Source organism: Nilaparvata lugens, chromosome X, assembly GCF_014356525.2.
Source record: "Nilaparvata lugens isolate BPH chromosome X, ASM1435652v1, whole genome shotgun sequence".
Classification (NCBI taxonomy): Eukaryota; Metazoa; Arthropoda; class Insecta; order Hemiptera; family Delphacidae; genus Nilaparvata; species Nilaparvata lugens.
The window spans coordinates 75,236,823-75,262,208 of NC_052518.1; the positions used below are offsets into that span (position 1 = coordinate 75,236,823).

The 25,386-nt window shown below is 34.6% G+C and overlaps 2 protein-coding genes across 5 annotated transcripts in view; one reads left to right on the forward strand and one right to left on the reverse strand.

The window, feature by feature from the left end:
• LOC111055345 overlaps positions 1–7,133 on the reverse strand; it is a 63,435-nt gene extending 56,302 nt beyond the window's left edge. Inside the window, exon 1 of one of the 2 annotated variants that reach the window (XM_039441630.1) lies at positions 7,024–7,133. The gene's annotated coding sequence lies outside the window, so the exon portion shown is untranslated. The remainder of the gene's footprint in view (positions 1–7,023) is intronic. The other variant, XM_039441629.1, reaches the window with a different exon arrangement.
• An 85-nt stretch (positions 7,134–7,218) lies between these two features.
• Positions 7,219–25,386, forward strand: part of LOC111060931 — a 29,821-nt gene continuing 11,653 nt past the window's right edge. Inside the window, exons 1-3 of one of the 3 annotated variants that reach the window (XM_039441627.1) lie at positions 7,219–7,775; positions 13,803–13,865; positions 24,317–24,430. The gene's annotated coding sequence lies outside the window, so the exon portion shown is untranslated. Of the gene's footprint in view, positions 7,776–12,933; positions 13,277–13,802; positions 13,866–24,316; positions 24,431–25,386 lie in introns of those variants that run through there. The other 2 variants (XM_039441628.1, XM_022348622.2) reach the window with 2 other exon arrangements.

Genomic DNA, 25,386 nt, shown 5'->3' on the forward strand with positions numbered 1-25,386 from the left:
ACTAGAGCATGACAAGAGAGAGAGATGTGTGAGAGAGAGAGAGAGAGAGAGAGGTTCTTCTAAGGGGGCGGGGGAGGTGCGGCAGAAGGTGCGGGAAGGTAGGATGGGTGCGGGGGGAAGGGGGGAGGTAGGATGGGTGCGGGGGGAGGTGGGAGGGGGGGAAAAGTCGCAAAAAAACGTCCCAAAACCGGCATTATGCATCTACTGATACAGAAGATATTATATTACATGTGATTTCTTCTTTATCAATTGAATTTGGAGAATAATTATCAAATGGAAATTCAGCGCTTTGTTTTTCAAATCCGGATCCCAAGTTCATATCCGATTCGTCTAGGCTCGGGATCCTGTATTCGAGTTTTTTGATAAGAAAAAACAATCGTCTTTCCAGTGATTATTCCTCTTACAGTATGTACAGAATCTAGTCCTATTAGGGTTGATTGGTGTCCTGTAATTGACTGATGTTGATTGTGTGTAATTATTGTTTGTATAAGGTTGTCTTTGGAAATTGTTCTGATTTGTTTCGTGTGGGAAGACGTTTCCGCTCCTATTTCCAAACTGTCTATTAGGATTATGATTATGTGATTGTGTGTTTCTGTCGCGATCATTGTAATTATTATTGTTTGAATAAGGTTGTCTTTGGAAGTTGTTCTGATTTGTTTCGTGTGGGGAAAAGTTTCCGCTCCTATTCCCAAACTGTCTATTAGGATTGGGATTTTGTGATTGACCTACATTTCTACTCAAATTTTTCACCACAATACTCAGATCGTTCAATTTCTTCTCTAAAGTATCTACTACATTTATTTTTTGGACAGGCTGTTCGATTGAAGCATTATGCATTCCTAACTTTTTGTCTAGAAGGAAGCGAGATCTTCATATTTGGCGAGATTTTTCTCTAAATCTTCAACTGATGCATTGTCCATGAAAGCAACATGTTGCAATGCTCCTACGTCTAAGCCTCTCAAAACATATCCTACTATTCTTTTCTCTGACATTTGAGGCTCAAGAATGTGACAAAGTTTTATTATATCTGCTGTGTATTCTGTGTATGTTTCTGTTGGTAATTTGTTTCTGTTTTCGAGTTTTTGTCTGGTTGTCTCTTCATGAACAGGGTCTACAAGTTTACTTTTTAAGTGGCCTACTGCATCAAGAAATGTCGCGTTTTCATTTTTATCCGAAAATATGTCGAAAATTGCCAATGCTGTTTTCTTGAGGTAGAGGGGTAAATACAAGATTTTATCATCCTCATCCCACTTATTTATTTTTGCTGCCCTATTGAAGGTTTTCAACCACTCGTTGAAGTCTTCACTCTTTGTACCCCCATAGCTTTCGGGTTTCGCAAAGGGTCTTTTATCATTCCCTGCCATATTATTTTCTGGAATTAGGATATTTGCTAAGTTATCGGGAGCTACTGTGTCGTAGATGTGTTCTTGATTTCTGCCTAGCTTGCCTACTATTCGCTCGAAATCGGCTAACATAGGGAAGATAATACGATCGCGTTGAGACAGGGACCCTAACTTAAGTAATCGACTTAGAGCATCTCTAGCTCCTGAATCGTGGTCCACATAAATACAAACTTTTTTTGCCAAGTCAACAGCGAATCTCAAGTATTCAATATTAACAGATTGAGGGATGTGAATACCTAACTGTTTGCCTAGCTCTAATAATTCTGATTTATCCAGAGATTTTACTTTTAAATCAGTAGGTAAACGTAATAATGAAACCTCGAATTCACTAGGTGATTGTTCAGAGTCACTAGAACTAGAGCTACTCATCTCAATATAACAATAATAACAATTATCATATTTACCCTGTACGTTGAGAGAATAGAGGACATAATTATACGAGATCAAACACAGAATATAATAATTATGATAATGACCTGAAATGAAAATGTCAATAGATAATTTGAAGGCTAATCTTGTCAATTAATAAACTCTTTCTCATGAGAACGACGCCTAACACCATGTAATGGGGTATTTAAATTAGGAATATATTGGGGTTATATTATGTATGGTATTGTGATGGTTTTATAAGGTTGTGAGAACAACCCTAGACATTATGGTAACAATTTATAATAGGGGAATCGCTTGGCTTGCGAGAGGTTAAATTGATCTAACTCTATAACTCATGAGAAAGGAACTATATTTTAAAATAATAAACAAAACAGTTATATTTTGGAGAACTAAGTAATCGATTTAATCTAATTGTAACTCAAAATGAAACTGGAAACTTAAATAAAAATAATATTGAGAAAACTTTTTAAACAAACAATAGAATAATTACAGGATTTGCCTTCAATAAAAAAGATGAATAATATATAATAATAAAATTGATAATATTAGCTCACTGAACTCACTGAACCAGGAAAATGGTGTCTCGGAAAAGAAGGGTAGAGCCGGGCCCGATTATCTGCAGTAGATAGCTCCAGGTCCCGTCCTCGTAACCGACTGACTGAGCCTCTCATTTTTTTCATAATTTTACTTGTCATGAATTTTCACCGTCGTCAGCAATTTATCTATTCATTGTGAAAATTCATGACAAATAATAAAAATTATGTAGTTCTATTACAATGTAGTACACTCGAATGTGACTCTGATGTAAATGATAATTTTGCTCACATTACATCTGTTTATATAGCATGCGTTTCTCTCTCTGTTCTAGGCTCGTGCGAGTGAGAGGAGGATTTTTCTGATTGTCTTTTCTGATTGGCATATAATATACCTTGAAGCAACATCAAATAAGGAAGAACGTAAGTTGGTATGTGTAGGATCTAAAGCTGCGCGTGCACTAGGTCGGTGGGGCGGCGCGACACCACTCGGCGCACAGGAGAGAGGAAAATGGAAGGCCTGTGCACTAGGTCGGTGGGGCGGCGCGACGCGGCGTGGCGCCGTTTTGGACTAGTTAGTCGTGACGTAGACTTGTCAATTGCGATTTGAATTAAGACATAGTTGTTGGAGTTGGAGTTCTAATTTGAAAATAAAATTACTCTTCAAATATTAACTTACTCTGTTGCTTCAACATCTTAAATATGCTTATATGAATCCAAATTCATTATACATTTTTTCGATACAGGGTTTCAAAAAAAAAATAAATGACAGAGACCGCACATTGATATATCAAGCCATATCATTTTGTAGATGTAAAAGTTGTGAATATTATGTTGCATATTATCAACCAGCTGAAATCATGTGTCAAAGCGTGTGATAGCTCTTAAATTGCCTCAGCTGATGTTATGAATGAATGAATGAATGAATGGAAAACTGTAGTAGGCCTATAATTTATTGCATGAAATAAAACTCTTCAGATGAGTATATGATAAATTATAACAATTTTTTCTCATGCACTTTCAATGTTGTTATCATATCCTGAAAAAGGACGAAGGAGTGTGTCAATTTTGTTGTCCAACGAACTTGTCCTGTTCGAAGAATACATGCTCAAAATTTGAAGCTGATTGATCAATCCTTTCTGAAGTTATTGTAGAACAAACAAACAGACGGACAACGACTTTTGGCCTTCGGTAAGTTGAAAGTGCGAACTCGATAACGCTCGTTCAATAACTAGTAACTTTTCTATTTATTTATTTATTTATTTATTCAATTTATTCACAACACAAAACTGTAGCCTGGTTATGTTCGAAAGAAGCAGATCTCGGAAACAACCGAGCCCTCACGAAGTTACCCGAGGTCGGAATTATTCCGACATGACCTCCGTGCACTAGGAGCGCGGCGCGACGTCGTTCCGACCCCAAAAAGTCCAGAGACTTTTCGAGCTGCACTCCGCGTCGCGCTCCTAATGCACGGGGGTACACTTGATCACATGTATTTAATTCCAGGTCGGACATTCTCCGCGCCGCATCGCCCCACCGACCTAGTGCACGCACAGCTTTGGATCCTATTCATACCAACTCACGTTCTTCCTTATTTGGTGTCGCTTCAACGTATTATATGCCAATCAGAAAAGACAAAATTAAGTGCAAAAAACAAGTAATTTTCTTGTAAAATGATATCGAAAACCTTAAATGAGATATTTCAAAATATGTAGGTACCGGGAAATTAGTGGTAGAAGTGGAAATATGTCGTTTTATTTTCAACGTAAATTCTTGCACGAAGACAACTAAGCCAATGAGAGAGGCCTTTCTACTCACTAGGAGACAAAGTTGCATGAAATGTCTATGGAGGTCTCTAGACGGTCTATTATATTGAGACACAGTCTATAAGCCGTCTATATAGATACACCATGATAAAAACAATATAAAAACTTTTAGTACTCAAGTTTACTTGAAAATGACCTTTGGTGGAAACTAGTTGTTGAAATATTTTAAAGTTTTTAATAAAAGAGTACTAAAAGTTTTTTATATTGTTTTTATTTGAATCAAGTAGCCCTTATAAGGAAAGTGATTTTATACACCATGATGTATCTTCTTGTCTAACGTCCACACTTTGATTTACAGGTTTAGGATACAAAGAATTTTTCATAAGAATTTCCAACGTTGCATGATGTCTACCATATCTGCTAGGAGGCCATAGGTCTGCAATATTCGTCCACATGTCTCGTAGACAACCTAAAAGCCGCGTTTACACCGGAGTTGGCAACCAATGATTGCCGACATTTATCGGCAATTTTGAGTTGCACGCATTAAAACAACTGCAACTCGCATTGCCAACCGTAGTTGGAGACCGATTTTGCGAGTTGGCAACCGAAATTTGGTTTTCCGACCGGAGTCGGTAAAGATCAAAGGCGGTTGCCAACCCCGGTCGGCAATGCGAGTTGCAGCGCTAACTTGAGCTGCAACTTGAGTCTGCAACTACCCCGCTACCCCTCCCGCCTGTTGGCTCCACGTGGTCGCGCTGCGTCAGTTCCTCAGTTCAAGCAGGCTAGTCGTCGTGAGTTGTTGTGTTTTGTGTATGGTTGTTGTTTGTGCTAGTGCAATGGAAAATCTTTCAAGTGAAGTGGAGTGGACAAATGATCAGGTCATTACTTTGATAGAGTTGTTTAGAGAGAAGCCTGTCTTGTAGAACCACACCCTTTCGGATTTTAAAAACAAAAATTTTAAAAATTATGCTTGGAATGAAATTTCCCCAGGAAATAAAAGTAAACAAACTTGAAGTCCAGTCTAAAATGAGGAATTTGATTACAACATTCCAACGAATTAATAAGAAGGGAAAAAGTGGTTCTGGAGCCTGAGGGTGATGAAGATGCCAATACATTAACTAAGCTATAATGTAAGCTATAGAGTTTCTTTGTTTGATTTGGAGTTTTTCTGATGTATACATTTATTTCTAATTTTATGAATTGTGTTACTTTGAAACATTAACTTAACTTTGTGTTCATATTTTATTAACAAGTCACTACCAGGTTGCAACTTTTTTTGTCTAGATTTATTAACTCAGTGCACAACGTAAACAAATAAAAGGTATCTAAAAATAACAATATTTAGTGATTTTCTTTCTTTGCTCACCTGTATGTTATCCTTCAGGAAACCTATAACAGCCTCACAAAACTCTGGCACTAAAATAGATATCGCACTTTTGGAAACTAGAAATAACTGAGACTAGTATAAGAGTCGCCACTCGCCAAAAAGCGCAATGTAATAGCCAATATTTCTCGCACTGGAATTTCTTTCCTGTAGTTAGTATCCTGTTTACTAATTATGTGTCCAATACCAATAATTAAACTTTCAAAATCGTCACTTGACATTCTTAAAAAGTTTTTTACACTGCCATCGCATCTCAATTCTCCCGTCAAAGGATCTGTATCATCTCGATTCAAATCATTTAAAAGATCGCTGCCGCTATACTTTGCTCTTGCCTGCAATGAAGGTCGAACCCAGTATCTTCTCGGTTTTTTACATTTTAATAAAAAATGTAAATGTATAAAAAATTGCCGCAGCAAGAACAACCTCTTCAGCACTCTACATTCTACATACTGTCTGATTTTCTACATACTGTAAAGTTTAGTTGCAAGTTGCAGGTTGCAGACCTAAAAACAAACTATGTGCCCAGGTTGCAAGTACAAGTTGCAGACTTCCATCGGCAACTAGCGTCTGCAATCGAAGTTGGCAATTTTTTGTTGCCAACTCCGGTGTAAACGCGGCATGTTTTTGAGACTAAAATCGTGCAAAATGTCTTCTAGCGTGTAGGCCTACAGTACTTGGCTTGAAAAAATTTTATTAGAAGATAAGCTGAAAACGTTTAGAAATTAAAAAATAGCTAAACTTTTAGACCTTGAAAGAAAGACCTAATACAAAAAGATAAATATTGTAAATAAGAGTGCAATTTCCTTCAGAGGGTTTTTTGAATTACTGGTAACAATCGGAAGATTAACTGGTTAACTTACGATACAAAATATTAGGGTTTCCGAAAATTCAACACGTTTTTGAAAAATTATAATTTATCATTCCAAAAATTTCTAAAGAAATGGCCCCCACGCACGCCTCCCCTCCTAGAGCCACAAAAACCTAAATAATGATGGTTAAAATGGTTAAAGTTAAAAACTTGAGTTTTTGAGAGTAAGGAAATTTGTTATCAAAATTGTAAGGTGTATCTCATTATCTATTTGAGTCTACTCGGTCTAAGGCTGTAAAAAACAAAATAAGCCCCATAAGGATTCTGTTTATAGCATTTAAATTGTAACAATCGGATGATATACTGTTGATTGAAAACTAAAATTTATGATAAGTTAACTCATTTTTGAAAAATTATTGTAATTCAGTAATCAACGAAGATGATTGAAGATGATGTACGAGAGACATGTGAATGATTTCATTGCACCCAACATTTTAATAGCTCAAGAAAAGATAAGATTTATTTTATATGTGCGTTGGCTGTAGGCTATTTGGTTGAAATGGATAAAAAGTAAAAACTGGAATAGGAACTGGATTCGAAGTTTTTGGGTATCTGTACTTAGCACAAGGGGAAGGGAATTAGCATGCTGGTTCTGGACTTCTCTGATGATGTACAACATATTATTTAAAAGTAAGAATTACAATATATTTTGCAAGCGCACACAGTTTTCATGTCCTACCTATATTGACTGGAAGTCTGGAACCTTTCTGTATTGATAGCCTGCTGACTGAGCTGAAGAGTGACGACTCACACTCACACGGCTTCAACTGGTGGCATTCACACACGCACACGGGCCAGCCAAGACATTGTTGAAGATGCAAGTAGGAGCCAGTCCTACTGATTTGTTTGGAGGGGTTGGAAGCGCGGTGCGGAGGATGATGAAGGAGGAGGTGGAGGAGTTGTCTTGTCTTGACTTTGGCCTCGCCATGGCCAGCCAGCAGCCAGTCACCAGATTAGCTTAGTTCCTTTCAATGTTTTCTTGGTTCGTCTTGAGCCTCACTGCATTGATAGGTTAGTAGCATTGTTGTTAGTTGTTTCTCTCAACTACGTCGTTGAAATTTGAAAATGTTACATGATTTTAAGTATTTAGTAAGTGTTTAAATTTTATATAGGTATCGAATCAATCTGTACCGTAATCTGCAAACAACACAGTGTAATGCTAATGATAATGCAGACGAACGTCGTTGGTCCCGTTATTCTGTAGTTGAGAGCTGTCTTCTAGTCGGCAGTGCAGAAAGTGTGTGTTACAATGATCTTCGGCGACAATGTGCGGCCTTTTCATTTCGGACAATCAACGCAAAAGTGATCAGACAAGCATCGATGAAACTTGTGCTTCCTGCACAATGTCCTGCGCAGATGTCGAGATAGAGAATGGCATAGGCTGACCGTCTTTCCTCCAATATTCAGCACCCGCCACTCAGCAACTGTTTGGTAAATAATACCTACTAGCCTACTTTACCTTATATCATGGCTCATTTTACCTAGACCCCATAGTTTTTAAACTGTGTGTAGTTTTCAACACATGTCTTCTTCAGACCAAGTTCATGTTCATCTTCTTCGCTCAATTGAACTAGGAATTGTATACTCTTCTAATAATTACATAATATTTATTTTAAGCTTCATTGATCAATTCGTCAGTCTCCGGCAAGGACAATAATTTGATTTTGTTAAATTTTCATTCTCACAACAGTACTTACAGATCTTTTGTAAATTTCGGACGGACGCGTTTTAAGGAACAGGGCCCCATCTTTAGTGTATAAGGTTTGGCTGGATGCTCAAGGTAATAAATGTTGAGTACCGTACCTTGAAGATGTTCAATGTCTTTTTTAGATTGCATTTGAACTACATTGAAAATATTAATACTTGATCTTAGGCATACTTCAATCTTTTAATTTCAAGAGTAAATGCTTTGAAGGTTTTTAAGTAAACAACCTCTAGCTTCTCTTTAAATTATTTACATTACAACTATCAGCTATTGATGTTCTATCTAAATTCAGAGGTGCCGAGAAGGAAGCTTGAAATTGTTCTATTTCTAAGGCCAGTATATCTTCATTAAATGGAAGGATTAGCCTACCTATGTGCTCTGTAGAATTATAGAAAAATAATTTTGTGCTAAAATATCAAACAAGACATGAAAGAGAACCTTCTATTGCTTTCAACAGCAATTTAAAAAATTCAAGACACATAGTTTCATTTATCATAGCAAATCACTAAGTCTATTGAAGAAATGTAAAAAGTTTTATGAACACTAGGCTATTTAAAAACATCGTTTGATGTTTTTTTAATGAATGAAAGAAATGAGAAGAGTCATATGGGCATCCTGTTTAAAAAATGTTATTTTCGGTAGGCTATAACTTTACGGTACATTTTAGTTCAGAATGCATCCAGAAAGAAGTGGGAACTACTCTCTCACTGTAAGGTGGTAATGCCATGAAAATGTTCACTTGAAAACAAATAACAATACATTAGTAGGTAGGCCTACCAGTACTTCAATAATTTAATCCATAAATTGATATATGCTGAGTACTTTTTAATATTCTGCTTTTAACTAACGTAACTCATTTTCTGTATTACCAGTTTAACCAAAGCACAGTCAATGAGTCATCTCAATTTATTAATTAAACTCTTAATAATAAAATAACAGGTACAGTACGGTACCTATTATAGCCTATTTCGCATAATCATGATTATGAGGGTCAACCTTGACTTTGAGCTACTCTCAGATTCTACGATAAAACATAAAAAATAATCAAGAATGCATCTAATATTGGACAGAGTTGTGCAATGAAGTATGGATAATTTGAAATAGCAGTTACACACTCATTTTTTAACAAGACTGATAAAATCAATTGTGTACATTTAATATTGTAATTTCAATAATAAGGAATTAAATCATACTATTGTAAATTCTATTACGTACACTGTATGAATTACATCATATTGAAAATAACGCCCTTTTTTGTTTATTCACTCCTGTAGCTGTAGATATTGTGAAAAGTTGTCCATGCTCTTCTGGAGCATTGCACGTGGTACAGCTCGAATTTTTTGTTTTATTATGTCACTCAGTGCTTCAAGTGTACGTTTTTTATGTATGCAGATGCTTCTAGATAGCCCATAAATAGTTATTTGTATATCTAGAGTGAAAAGTACGACTTTTTCTCCCTGTGGGAAAAAGTTTGAAGCCCGAGGTGAAGCCGAGGGCAGCAATTTTCCTGAGGGAGAAAAAGTATTTTTCGCTCGTGGTGTACACAACATTTTTCCTCCATCTACATTTTTTTATAGAAACTGTAAATAAAATCATTCTAATAACTTACGTATTGGTGACAATGATTCCTAACAACATAACCTAAATCTAAAACCTAAAAACCGGTCGTCTGATTGGCACTGCCGATTGCGCTATCTATCGGCAAAAGTTGTAACAATTATATCAGCTGAGCAGCTACCAAAAATGGCTGACTCCAGATCACGCGGTTCAGATTTGAATTGCAGATCAAAAATATTTGTTGGCTGGTATTTTTAATAGAATAAAATATTTTTAAAATTGTATAAATTTTTATCGTCTACTAATATTAAGAATATAATAATTATCATACAAACATATATTTCATGAGTTAATCAAATTTCTGGTTGTGGTATTGAATTCAGTTGACTCAATGACAGACACCTCTATTATGCTTTCTCATCTGAGCTTAGACCTTCTAACCTATTACAATGTAAGTTCCAAAATAGAGATGCTCCCCATGTTATTTAAATGGAGTCACTTTTACTCCCTAGGGAGTTTTTCTGTCTTTTACTACCGAGAGCGAAAAAGTGACACTTTAGTATTAGGTTTCAGGGAGTAAAGTAAGTACTTTAGACAGTAGGTGGAGGAAAAAATAATCACAAGATGACAAGCCCGGAGACCGATGAAATCTCTCCACTCTCCATGCAACGAAATGAGGCGTTCAGGGAAGGTCTGTCTTCTTAGAAAAGCCATAGCTTCTCTTCTATCTATGACATGTTGGTATCATGCAGTATAGAGAATGATATGTTCTTTATCATGTCTTATGATAAAGATCTGAATGGTCAGTAACGTTTTCTTGAAAAAGGTAATGATCGCCTAAATAATAAAGTTGCGACTAGGGCCACACGAAACAGTGAATTATTTTTTGCCATTGCTACAAAAACAGCAATAATAAGCAGAAACCCCCAATCTTGATCCATCAACGTTTCTTCAAGAAAACAGATAAGGCAAGGTTATCTCTTTGCACTCCGTCATCAACTTCGCACAGCGTCCACAGGAGTTAATTATTAATTAATTAGCATTTGAATAAATTCAATACCGTATCTCAGTAATTTCCATCTGTCCACAAGTATTGTTAAAACAGATGCCATTTTACAGGTGCTGTTTTTGAACACAATTTAATCAATTTAAAAATTTTCCTCTCTAATTATTATTATGGCAACATTTAGGTTCATACTTGTAGGAGAAATAAAATTGAGTTTTGTTTAAAAATGTGTGTGCCACTGCTATATCAAATTATACATACTTCATTGCCCAACTCATTTTCTGTTGTCATATTATATGCCTCGAGTAAATAAAATGATAGCTCCCCCAAACACACAAAATATCTGTCCCTCAAATTCTATGGCATTAATTATTACAGTAAAAATAAAAGGTATGAGCTATAATATGGCACTTGAAAGTATTTCTCACGAAGCAAGATTTTAGATAAATCAAATTTCATAATAGAAACTTTCAATATTTTTAAAGGGCCACTTGAAACTTTAAATACAAATAATCATTAGCATCCTTATTTTATTTTATTTCCGACACGACTAGTTATAAAATATAACTTTAGTTCTTTTATAATAGAAATTTGATTTCCACCAAAAAATTAAATAGCGAAAATCAAGTGAGTTATCCGTAGATCCTACTGGTTATTGTGGGTTACCGATGGTAAAAAGATCTTCATAACTTAATCCAGTCTTGAAACTTCCCAATTAAATGGGTAACCATTTTTAAAATCTTGCACATTTCCACATCTAACCGGGTCAATATAAATTTGTTTTGAATACATACTGTGAGATATTTAAATGATACAATTTAGGTACTAATTTAATTGATTTAATGTGTAAGTAATAAAATTATCTGAAGTTCACAAATTTTATTTCAGTGACATGTTGAAGGATAATATAATTTCTCTCCTCAATTTATCCCAAGAATTTTTGTTTCTGTTGTTTCCAAACATTAATGATCTTTTAGTTGAAAATGAACACCGTAGTGCCTTTGTTGGATGTTTGAATCATCCATGGATGTTTGAGTCATATCTGTATGTTTCAGGCTCAATTCTCGGTGAGTAGGCTAATCACGATTCACAGATCTGGACATAGAAAATTTATTTATCTTTTAATGGTGGAAATGATTGATTGTAATAATTATGGGAGAACATGAAATTTCGATCGCACTTAAATTGAAAATTTTTGCTCCAACAATCCATTATCGTATATCCACTATGAAGCCTAGTGCTAGAAATAAACTCACATAGTTCGTAAATATTCCACAAAAAAAGGATTCGATCCATTTATGTATTTATCAGAGGCCAAGTATGTGCTACAGTTTGATACCGCAGCTCAAGATGTAGTCACTCCTAGCTGACTTCCCAATTTGTAAAGCGCTCTTATCCTGCCGATGCTGATAACAAATCAAATTACAGTGTTATACTTGTACAGTATGGTATTTAGACGCATTCTATACATAATCTATATAGCTCTGAAATATTATATTTGTTTTTCTGCAACAACTCAATGTTGAAGCCCCGTGCAAGTGTATAGTGCAAGATATTTTCACATTCAATTTATTCATGTAGCTTTCCATGTATTAAATCCATGAAGTTTAGTATTTTGCAATCATTCGCATAAAATTCAACAACCCTAACAATAATTCATAATTGACTGAGTTTATTTACTGATAATGTTTGTCGCTGAACTGGGTAAAACAATTTGTTTCTTAATGACAGATGTCATTCTAGTCTATTGAAATTAATCTTCAACATAAAGAGATGAAAATTATGCTTGCTCTATGCCAATAATAACTGGTATTTGCATTGCCGCCCGCTTTCCTTGTTCGCGTCTGTTCTCCGTGACGTTGGAAGATATTTCCGCCTAACTTAATTTCGAAACGTGTCCTGATTTCAATGCAAGAAACAAATTAACATCGTTGAAGTAATTGTATTCTCGTTCATATTTCGTCACCTGGAAAGTTATTCGTCGTGATAAATGCGGCACTTGAACATTAACACAGGCATCAGAGCTGTATTGTGTTCTTCCTGATTTCTAAAACGTCTAGAATAATATTTCAAAAAAATAGTTAACCGATTATATGGATATTTAAAAATATATATAATTAAGAGTGGAAAAGTATCGAACTATCAACAATTATCATTTAGATTCTTTTTTCTTGGCAATCAGTCTATTTTAGCCAGTTCGACAATGGCATAGATATTTGCTATCTATACAGATAAGGGCATAAGGCAGTGGGATCCCACTGATAATCCCAATGATAGAAATAATCAGTACGCCTATTAATTCAAGTTTCTAAAACTACTGTACATTCAATTGTGCAGTTCCGTGTCGTGCAGTGGATGACTACTGATAGGGTGCGCATATCGAAATCCATCATGTTCATTTACTTTTACATTTACTACAAAACGTCATAACTCTTCAAATATTCTTCTGTGTCGCAATGAACACTGCTCTGTTGTAATCGCTTGTTTCAAGTAAAAAGTCGTCATGAATGCCATTGTTGGTTCATTATTTATTACTATCTTTGTCTGGTCCTTGAAGTGATTTAACAACTACGTATAGAACGTGTGTCATACACGATGAGGCTGAAGCAAACATCTCACCGTCTCTCAATATACTCTCTCACAGTCTCTTCCTCACCCTTTTGAGTAAGACAGTCTTTTTCAATTTCCTCCTCTCATTTGTATCTATTCCAATAATTTACTGCTGTGTCATAGCATTGGTTCCATTACGTTAGCGACTTCGAAATTAATTATCCTTGTGTAATACTCTAGAGCCCCAAACTTACGAAAAGCATTTCATTGATGAAAATTCATTTACTATTCGACCATTTCACCACAACTTACCGAGTTATGTAAAGGTTTTATTCCAGCTGTTCAGCAGCAGTTTATCATTGTCAATTCTTCACTTTCTGTTCACAATTTTTCCTAGATTCTCTCTTGTATGAAAATAGAAGAGGAGAGGACTATGCTTCCACTGAAACATAATTGAAGCTTTCGAAGTGTACCGTAGGCTACATGTTACTATAGTTCCGCATGATACTATACTGCCATGTTTGAATATTCATTTGTGACTGACATTTTAAATTTTCCAACATTTTGAATTTCTCATGATATCTGAATGATCTAAATTAATTTTTCCAGGTTGATAAATGATCTAAATTATTTTTTCCAGGTTGATAAATCATGATAAGGTATCGCATTTCGTATAAAACACATCTAAATAGATTTTTTCCAGGTTAGTAAATCATGGAAAGGTATCGTATTTCATATAAAACAGATTTAAATAAATTTCTCCAGGTTTATAGATCATGAAAAGATAACATAGTTCATATTATAAAATTATCACATCCCAAGTTATACAATATTTCATTCACGTGTGGGAATTGAAACTTATTTTTTGAGATAGTAGAATAATAATGATAAATTTTTCTCAATGCTAAAGAAATATTCTCTAAAATTAATCTTATTGTAGTCCTATCGTGTGTACACATGAATAAAATATTACAATAAGTACTTTTCGCCACACTGCACAGAAAGCAGCTGTTTTCTAGTCCCTACATAGATCTGAAAGACCTTGTTTGCAGACGACTCTCGTCTGACATAAGAAACATGGAAGTCTGTAGTTAATAAGTCATCCGCTAGATCAGGCGAGTGTCAACTTTCTTCATCAGAAGTCTCCATTATTTCAGTTCGAATTTCGAATCAAACTAATTCAGCATTCGCTTCGCAACCATTTTTATTCAATTATTTACTATTGATTAGCGCATTCCGAATTTTCAAAAATGCTTGAAGATGACGACACCAGTGATATTCCAAGTGAAATTTTAAAAGAATCTGAAATCCTGACTGCAAATCTTCTACCACTAAAATCAAGAGATAGGTACGATAACGAGTATTATTTATTTTGTATTCTTCATTTATTTTGTCAGCAATACCTGTAGTGTGGCGAAAAATATTGTTTGCACCACAGGCAAAAATGTTTTTCCAGCTCTCAATCTTTTCTAGTCCTCGGCCTACGGCCTCAGACTTGAAAACCGATTTTGAGCCGGAAAAATCTCATTTTCAGCTCTAGGTGCGAAATATACTATTTCATGCAAGGGAAATATAGGGTGTTTATCAATGAAGATCCGGATTGCTCTTTAAAATGGCTGTTACATTCAAATCATAACAATGTCAAATGGAAAATCATCTGAAACGGTTTTGTTTGTTGGCACCACTGTGCAAATACTAAGGCCCGGTTTTATTTTAATCGGCTTTTGTGCAACGGGCCCCAGTATTGCAACCAATACTGCAATCCGCTAGTATTGGTTGAACTCGTTTGAATTGGCTGTTAAGCGGCTAAGTCAGAGAAAGAAGAGATGGCAAGTTACTGGTGGCTAGAGCTTTTCATTGGGTCACTTTCAAGCAATTTTCATCTAGACCGATGTTTTGTAAATGGAATTAGAACAAAATTGTCTTAATGAAAATCATTGGCCGCCAATCACTTAACGTTTTCACTCTCCCTGTCAATTAACTTGAGGGCCTCAATGACAGGGCATGCATGGCCTACACGTACTCCTGACCAAAATATACTAAATTGAGCTCAATTAAGAAGCTGACTTGAGACTCATAAAAATTACTGAAGACAAACCTATTAATGTTTGGAAAATCTCGGGTATGGTGCCATACTTTATGTGTGTCATTTGACAAATCGAAGTCATATTGAACGTTTACACGGCTCTTAATAAAAATTTGAGTTTTCCATTGGACATAATTTATACCTGTGAGTTTGATTATTGGACTAAAAAGTTTAGGAACCACTGGCCTATTATGATCTTCATACAGGTCGTAGAAAGAAAATGTTTTTTATAATTCCTGCATAATATGTCTGAACTCAAGGATAACCAGAAGCATTTTCCCAACTCAGGTCTTCCTGCTCCAATCACAACTCTATTCCCATTGTTCATCAATAGATAGACTACAACAATAATTATAACAATGGATTGTCTTCTCTGATCACAGACCGATTCTTTTCTTTTCCATTACAGCAGATGACGAATTGATCTGATGATAAGATATGGAATGGTAGGCCAGGCCACCTATTTTAGGGAATTCAATTCTGAAATATTGCTTTCCGCTTTCTTTGGTGGGTCATGGCGTATAATGATTTGTTCGCCTCATTACCCGACTTAATTCCACTATTATACTGTTGAAAACGTCCTTGGGAGTATATATAACATTCATCTTTTTTTGTTATTTTCTTCTGCAATGAATATAATGCCCAATCATTACAAGATTTATTCAACATCCGATAAGTGGAAAAGCAATCATCAATATATATATATATATATATATATATATATATATATATATATATAATATATATATATATATTATATATATATATATATTGATATATTAATATTGATATATTGATATATTAATATATTGATATATTGATATATTAATATAATATTGATATATTAATATTAAATATCAATCGCTTACTGTATTAAATGCTTCTAGATAACTCTAACGCATTATATTGTTAGAATAATATTTATATAGTTTTTTTTTTTTGCTTTTCAATGTACAGTACTGTGTTTTTCAATTTAATGCATAAATGTGTTGTAACAATAAGAAAAATAGCCCTGTAACTTACGAAGTTTCTACCATTTGTATTTAAATTATATGTAGAATACACTGTAACTGTTATGTTTGAGTGAAAACGTTTCTTCGACTAAGGGCCGTTTGCACAGTGTCAGTTTAAACTAAATTTCATTTTAAACTGGATTAAATCCGTGTCAAGTCTCGTTTGTTATAATTTGTTTCATTTTGAGTTTAAGCCACCAGCTTATAAAATTCAGTTTAAGCTTTGACTGTGCAAACGGCCCTAAATAGCTCAGTAGGCCTATGGTCAGTACTCAGTTATTTGGTAACTCGATTTTTTTATTATTTTTGATGTAACTTAATTCATTTGTCACATTTAGGAAAGAGTGTTGAATGTATTCAAGGCTATGTAGTTGAGGTAATCATAAAAAATATAATTTTTCTACTGTAAGGACTCATACTTACGTAAATTTGTAGGCTTAACCTTCTTATCTAGTTACTGAGATATAGAAAAACATTTGTGTTTCTATGATTGTGTCCTTGATTTAGATGGCTAACGATTCTTATGCAGATGAGTAACTCTCTCAGAATTCACTTATTTGTGTGGGGAAACAATCAGACCTGGCTTTTATTAGTATGTAGCATCTTCTTATGCGACGTTGGAATGAAGATTGCTTGATTGCTAAGTTACGTGCTTCCGGATGATGGCCCATCACAACACTCTCTTAAATTGATAGGACACATGCTCCAATCTCCATAGTAAATAGCCACTTTTCTTTATTAATATTGACAATTGTATTTATTACCAGCAGGACAAGATTTTCATGTCATCTTCAATAATATGCACAGTTGATTAATCATTTTCACTCAACAATTATGAAAATGTCCATGATATACATACTTCAATACGACATCTAATACAACGATTTTCATGGATCCATGAAAGACATTCATGGAATGGATAAATCCCTCGAATAAAAAAAATCATTTCTAGGAATAATTATTGATGTAATTGATTGCTTCATAATTCTCTATGCCAGATTTTATAAAGACATGAATATTGTACTATTAAAACTTCATAGATGGTATAGTATTAGTATTTATACAGAATTCTCTAGGGCATTATTTCTAAATTATTGAAATTTAATTATTTGTTCTTATTATTAGTTCTCTGTACAAATTATTTCATACATGGAATTATGCTCAAGGGAATTGAATAGAAGACTCTATCCACTTGCACAACAAATAAAACTATAAGTGTAGTGGGTGAAGTGGAAGCAAGGATGAAGCCTCCGTTCCATACGTTGGCAGATTAATTTAGTTCAGCATCACTTCAAACTAAAAAGGATACAATTGAATTTAATGTCAATCCACGACTATAGAAAGACGATTTTTGCGTTACAAAATTTAGGGATTCTTCATAAAAAATAGCTTCTACCCAAAACTCACTGAAATTTAAAATTAATTTTATCAATAAAGCAATGTGAGCAATAGGATTCAGGAGTTTATAATAGATACATTCCAGCTCTTAATCTACCACAATTTGGATGAGAGTATGCTAGATGAGGCAATTCAATTTTGCCTGGGAGTGGGTGATGTATGATGTCATGTGTGATGTACTGAGTTACGAAAACGCCTTTACGCGCACATGGCACTAGTAGGCTTAACCTTCTTTTGTTTTGCTTCTTCAGTGAGAAACTCAATTTATTTTCTTGTTGGAACAAATCATGGAAGGTCGAATTAATTGAATATGGCCTTCTTTTGGCAGATTGCATGAAACATTCCCACTCTTTTTAGTCATTAACTGTTTTGATACATTCAACTATCTCCAAGTATCCTCTTCCTCTGCAATTCCATGTAATGAGTAATGTTTTAATCCCGTTCTCTTTATAAGCTTCGGACAATAATGCCGACTTCTGGATCGGAATTGAAATAATATTATCGCAATTGATTGAGACTTTCTTTCCATTGCCCTCTTCTAGGTAGGCCTATATTCTCTGGAGCTGATCACTGTTACTCAAATTCTGAGCCTGTGCATTGACCCTTTAAGTTCAGTATTCGACAGTTTTTTCCTCCAATTAACTATATTTTCAGCATAGCTCTGTTAATAGTCTCTATCGTTTATTCTTTATTATAAATAAAACCTTACACGGTTGAAACTTCAACTTGAACGCTCAGTGAAGACTGGTGACTGGTTGGTTATGTTTGGTGAAAGCCGTGGAATGGCTTACGTACATATCAACAAGAAGGAAGTCGAGAAGCTGCGTTTTATCTATTTATGTTCTTTTTCTATCGACATCGTTCCATTCCTATGAGTATTATTCACCACGCTGGTACTTTCAGATGAATCAAAGTGAGGATTAATGGAATCTTCTAGAGACTGTGTCTAATCGCAGTAGATTTGTCACTATCAAAATCCTCTTTTTAAAGCAAATATTTATGCACTCTCCCTCTCCCCTCTCCCTCTGATCAATGTTTTTCTGCTCTTACCTGAAATGCACATTACCTTTTGCACGCATAATTTCTGTACGTGGGAGTTACTTAGTTGTATTTTATGAATACAGTAGATACTCGATAATTTGTTCCTTCTTTCGGGTCAATAATTCCATTATAATTGTAGTAAATACTCATTTTTATATTGTGTGGAAATGGAAAATATATTTGATTTTTAATTATTTCGAATAGCCTAGTCAGCTAGTCAGCCCTCGGCACAATCCAGAATTCAGATGTTCATGAGTATAATACGCGAAACAGAGCAGATTATCATATAATGGGTCACAATAGTAGGTTATTTGAACAAAAACCAGATTATATTGGTAGGAAATTTTATAACAAGCTACCTCAAATCTTGAAAAGTAATGATGATTTGAAGATTTTCAAAAAACAAATGAAAAAATATTTAGTTGATAGAGCTTTGTATAGTGTACAAGAATTCCTTTCAAACCTAAACTAGGTTGAACTACTTAGTGTTGGAATTATTATGTAATAACATGACTTGTCTTATACTCCATGACTGGAGTCTTTAGGACGTAGTCTAAAAAAAAAAATCTCCTCATAGCCCTCGTAATTATACTGCTGCATAATCATATTCCAATGTTTTTTTTCCTTTCAATTTGGTTCTCGTTGATGATTTATTCTACATAATTAGTGCAAATATATACTTTAATAATGTATTTATGTAAATAATCGTGTACATTCGATAATCCAGCCTTTTTGCTTTTCCGAATATGCCCCTAAAGGACGGATTAGAAAGATTTTTGTCAGAGGTTATCTGAGTGATTGAGCTGGTTGTCGAAATTACTCTTTGATGACCAGTAACGTCCTCTTCAAACTAAGTTATCTGTAACATTCAAACTAATGACTGTTAGTACAAACTTACACTTCAACATCAATATTGGCAGTGTTGTACCTGTATATATATATGATCTGCGTGCATTGAGTATTTCTTCAATTCCAAGTGCTTGTAATCTCTTTCAAAATATTTGAAATTGCTTGCATTCTTATTCTTTTCCACTGGAGTTATCTCTGAAATTCAGAGGTAGAATCCAGGTGTTCGGAACGTCCAGCTCAAACTGAAAAATTCAATCTTTCACCATCATAATATCTGCTCTGCCGTTATTGCCATAAGCAATTTCAGAACTCATGTGAGAAACGTCCGCTAGCGCAGCACGATAAAATCCATTGGTCATTTATTGATTCTTTCGGCAATTATATTGGACAATTTCATATAAACCTTACACACAAGCTGATGGATAGATTATTATTAATTTATTCTGCCAATTATATTTAGCATTATATTCAGCACGTATTTAGCATTGGAAATTAAATTAATATTTTGACAGATATTTCACGTTTCAGGCGGTTTCAAGTTTATATTCACGAATAGATGATGCTAGTAGTAGAAGAATTTCGCTGTCTGTGTCATTACTTTGAATTGTCCTGCTGGTGGAATGAATCAATGTCAAGAATCCGTTAATGTGGACAACCGAGCTACTTGAGCAGCTATTGAACGTTCGTTGAAACTCTTGCTAACTTTACTGTTAAACTGAGAACCGTTAAAACAATTTGGTCAATAGAGAGCGAATATCGTAAGGCTCAGTGCACCTGGTAAAGTACATGTGTGTCCCAGTAATCATACACGTTCAGAAATACAGATACCCAATTTGTTGGCAACAGTCCATTCAAATTCCCTGTACTTCCAAAAAGCTTTATCCTCACTTCCACTTTTACATCACGCTATGAAAACGTAATATTTTGTTTCATTTCATGGATTAGCGAAAAATATTGAGTTTATAGTCATTATAATAACTATAAAGGTGAGTACAGACTTATGCGCCACTAACACTCTCATTTCACAAGCTGATTATATCTATATTTGTTCAGAAACAGTAGGATATATATAATTAGTATAATATCAGCTTACGAAAAGTGAAATTCGCGTGTTAATGGCATGTAAGTCTGTGCGCACCTTTATAATTATAATAAATATATGAATTATTATATTATAATAATGATTCATAATTTTATTCCTTATTAAGGAACTAATCGATTATCAATTTTTTTCAATGATAATTAAGGTTTATAGAATGTATTTATTGATGAGGCCGGCCAGGATAGTCGAGGTGACAAAAGCGTTGCACACTTTAGTCTGCTACTGCTTGATGAAGGACTCATCTGCTGAGGGAGCAGCATTTAAACTCTCATCAATTCAAAAGAGTAGATAAAAACAATACAATACCACCTGTAGATCATTTGATGAACAAATTTGGAGGGAATGCTTGGAACATAATTCTTGACTTTACAGCTACTTTACAGCTTTGTTGGGACTAGTTAGGAGGTAAACAATCATATCAAAAATACCAATTCCTTACCCTTGTGCTTCAAGAATGAAGCTGATTTGAAAGTTACATTTTTTGCATACACGATTCTAATACTCTTGGAAACAATGCATCCCACCGACTTGACCGTGCATACATGTTGTACATAATGTTACGAGTTTTTGCACTAATAAAACACTTGAGGCGATTCATACTGATTAGATTTATTACTTACAAAACTATAACACACAGAGATAAACTAGAAACTGATAACTACCTAATAAATTACACAGAATTATCACAAGCTTACGTTAACTAATATAAATAACTGTTCAAGAATAATAAACTTTATAAACAACTAAAAAAATTCTACAAAGTCTGCTATCACCAGTATTGTTATGGTCCATAACAATAATATTACAGTAGGCCTATAAGGGACTATCCCCTTTTACCTTTCATGTTATTCTAGAAATAGAAAGACACAATATTCAATTCCTGCAAAATCTTCCAAATATCGCAAATGTAAGATTTAAATGACAGATAAACGATTCTTGGTTTATGATGGAATGGGTTTTCTTTATTTATTCATTAAAATAAATGTTTTCATTCCAAAGACGTTGTTCAGATAAAGAAAAGTTTCAGAACAGAACCTCAGTAGATAGAAACTAAGAGTTTGGACTGACTTTTTTGCTCGAAAACCCAAAACCCGATTTCAGCTTTTTCACTAGTTCATGGTGTTATGCTGTGTGTAACATTCATAAAAATAGACCAGATGCTTGCTGTGCTTTGTTCTCTGCCCAACATTATAATTCTTTGTTGTTTAAAAATATGTATCAAACAAATAATTTCTTGTGCAAAAACAATCGAATGCAAAGTATGAAAATGGCGCCGATGTACACGAATTCACAGAAAAGAAACTTTGCTTGTTATGGATTCTTCTACAACGGAAAAGAGATTCAGTGTGTTTATTGCATGCATGCATTGAGACTGCATAAAGCATGTACATGTTGTCTGTCGACAATTAATGAAGAAAGACCACTTAATTACTCTATAATAGTTCCTGCATACACTTAGTTTTGTTCATTCGCTTATCATGGATCCGAGAAAGTGGTTGGCTGCTGACAACGAGTTGGAAGTGAGGTTGAAAAACTGTATTGATTGGTATGATGAGTGTGAAAGTGCAATTAGGAAATCAACTCGTGAAAATTATAGTTTGGCGAAACAATTGAAAGACATTTTTCTAAGCATGGTTAATTTAAATGACATAAGAGACTATCTATGTTATTATCATCCTCATAATTTGTGTATAGATAAGCTAATTAGAATTGAAGATGGAATTATGAATAGTTGTGCTGCTGGTGAAATGTGTAAATAAACGTTTTCTACCTTCAAATGATTTTTCATTCCAATATCCTACTCACTTTTAGTTTAGTAGCTGCTTAGAGCTAGAGCTGTCAACAACGCGTGTGTTGCAATCTTTTTATCGAGGCACGAGCCCCTACAACACATGCATCTCATCAATTTCAACAACACGTGCATCTCATCAGAGACATGTGGGAAGCCATTAACATGCAGTGTTATGGTTTTTCAAAATTCAAAAAATTAACTCGTCTCTTGATGGGAATTTCATTTAACGAATTTGATTCAATTGCTAAGAATATCAAATTTTCAACAGGATGTCAAGATGTTGATTTACCGTTAACAAAAACAGAAAATGTACACTTTCCGATTTTATCTGAAATATTCGAACTGCTAGATATACTAGACAGCGGACATCTACATTATGATTGTACAAATGATTCGACATTATCTGTTGTTAAAAATTCCGATGAACTTTGGAAATGCTTGTACGATATTACAGATAAAAAATGTAAAAGAACTTAGATCATTGACCTCTCTCTCAGGATTCACTAGTATAGCATTAGAGTGAAGGATTCACTAGTACAGCATAGCAAAAAGGATTCACTTTAATCTGACAGTATAGATGTAGAGTGAAGGATTCACTTCAATCTGTCAGTAAGGGAATTTTTCCCTCTCAAAGGGATTTTTTTCCCTCATCTACCATTCACTTCAATCTGTCAGTATAGATGTAGAGTGAAGGATTCACTTCAATCTGTCAGTATAGATGTAGAGTGAAGGATTCGCTTTAATCTGTCAGCATAGCAAAAAGGATTCACTTCAATCTGTCAGCATAGCAAAAAGGATTCACTTCAATCTGACAGTATAGCAAAAAGGATTCACTTCAATCTGTCAGTATAGCATTAGATGTAGAGTGAAGGATTCACTTTAATCTGACAGTATAGCAAAAAGGATTCACTTCAATCTGTCAGCAAGGGAATTTTTCCCTCTCAAAGGGAAATTTTTCCCTCGGGGAAGGGGAAGGGGGGAGAGAGAGAGATATCTATCCCCCTCATCTCCACTGGGGAAGGGGAAGGGGAAATCCATTTTTAGAAAGAGAGAGAGAGAAAGATATATCTCTCTCTTTTCATCCCCCTCACCTCCACTGGGCAGGGGGAAGGGGAAATCTATTTTTAGAAAGAGAGAGAGAGAAAGATATATCTCTCTCTTTTCATCCCCCTCACCTCCATTGGGCAGGGGGAAGGGGAAATCCATTTTTAGAAAGAGAGAGAGAGAAAGATATATCTCTCTCTTTTCATCCCCCTCACCTCCACTGGGCAGGGGGAAGGGGAAATCTATTTTTAGAACACCCCCCACCCTGCGGTCGGGGGGAAGGGGAGGTGGGATGGACGAGGGGGGAGAGGGGGGAGGGGATTTCGAGCAAAAAAGTCAGTCCAAACTCTTAGTTTCTATCTACTAACCTCAGAGCCCCCAAAATCACTATTTGAATTAAGATATACTCAAATCATATCAAGATTACTTGATATAAGATCAGTGTTGTATTGTGCTCAGCATTGCTTTTATAATAAGCACCACTTTATTGTACATGGTACAAATTTAAATGTTAAACTAATTTTTCATATTAAATCGCACAATTTATTAAATTGATTCAATCCAACATGTAGACCCTTACCTCAAATTGTAGAGTTCTTGAATACTGAAATTAAATTCTACTCAATGTTTTATGTTTTCACTTATAGTGTCACAATAAATCTTGCTTTCCGAAATCCAGAAGTTCTGAATTTCAGAACCCTATCTTGCACTATCTGAGTCCAACGTCATAATTTTTCTTCTTTTTCCTATTCATAAGAACTAATATTTCATTATTTGATGCTTTACAATGTTACAGTGTATGTTCCACTCATATTTAACTTTTTTCTAGGTTCTACATTATACGCTCAACTAGGCTACCGGTACCTACCTTACTATACTATATCTGGCAGCTGTGTGATGTTAGGTGGTTACCTCTTCTTTTGAAAGTTCTACAGTTTCTTTGGTAAGCTATGATAATTTATCTTTAATTGCTGAAAAATTTAAATAAAGAGAACTCTTATTTAAACTACTGTTTAGATGTGATAAAAAAACGACACCTGGCATCAAGCCCGAAGTCCGAGATCTGTAGTGGCCAAGAAATAACCCTGCCGTTTTTCTAGGATATTAAATAATGGGTACAAAGTTGCCTTCACAACGTCCCTCCCTGGTTCAATGCTCATATTCAATGATGACGCATTTCATTTGAAACCTTTTTATTTATCATTCGAGGCCAAGGACTTACCTTTTTACACTTTATTATAGTATATTTGTTGATATACTGTATTCAAATGAGAGCATCGGATAGTAGAAATCTCCTAAATAACTTGAGCACAACTGTAGAAAGCTGTAGTAGTATGTGACATACTGTGGTAAAATTTATCAATGCTGCAGGAAGTATGTGTATATGTTCTGGAGTTGGTGAACAATTTCAAGATCAAAAATGTTGATGATTTTCAGTAAGTCAACTGCCGAAGAAATGGAGCTATGAGACAAATTTAAATATGTGTGATATTTTATTTAATATATTGAGGAAAATTGCAAGAAATTGATTGCAAAGAAATGTGATAATGAATAGCCAGCATCAACTCATTGAGATAATCAACAATTGAACAATTCGGTTGGAAATGTATTTCCTAAAACAATTCACTCTTGAAAGTTGATTGAATTTAATACAATTAAAAATCAAGTATTTGTTAAATATTGCAAAAGTTAACTAAAAAATTGAGCATTTACAAATCGAATAAAGATGAGCTCGACATTGATTAAATATAATAGAATAATAAACTCAAAATAATTAAGTAGCCTATGCCAAATAAATGCATGGTAAAAAGTGAATAGATGAGGATCTTCAGCTAAAGATATATTGTAAAATAATAATATGTTAGACTGTGCAACAGGCTTTCAAAAACTTTTCACTGG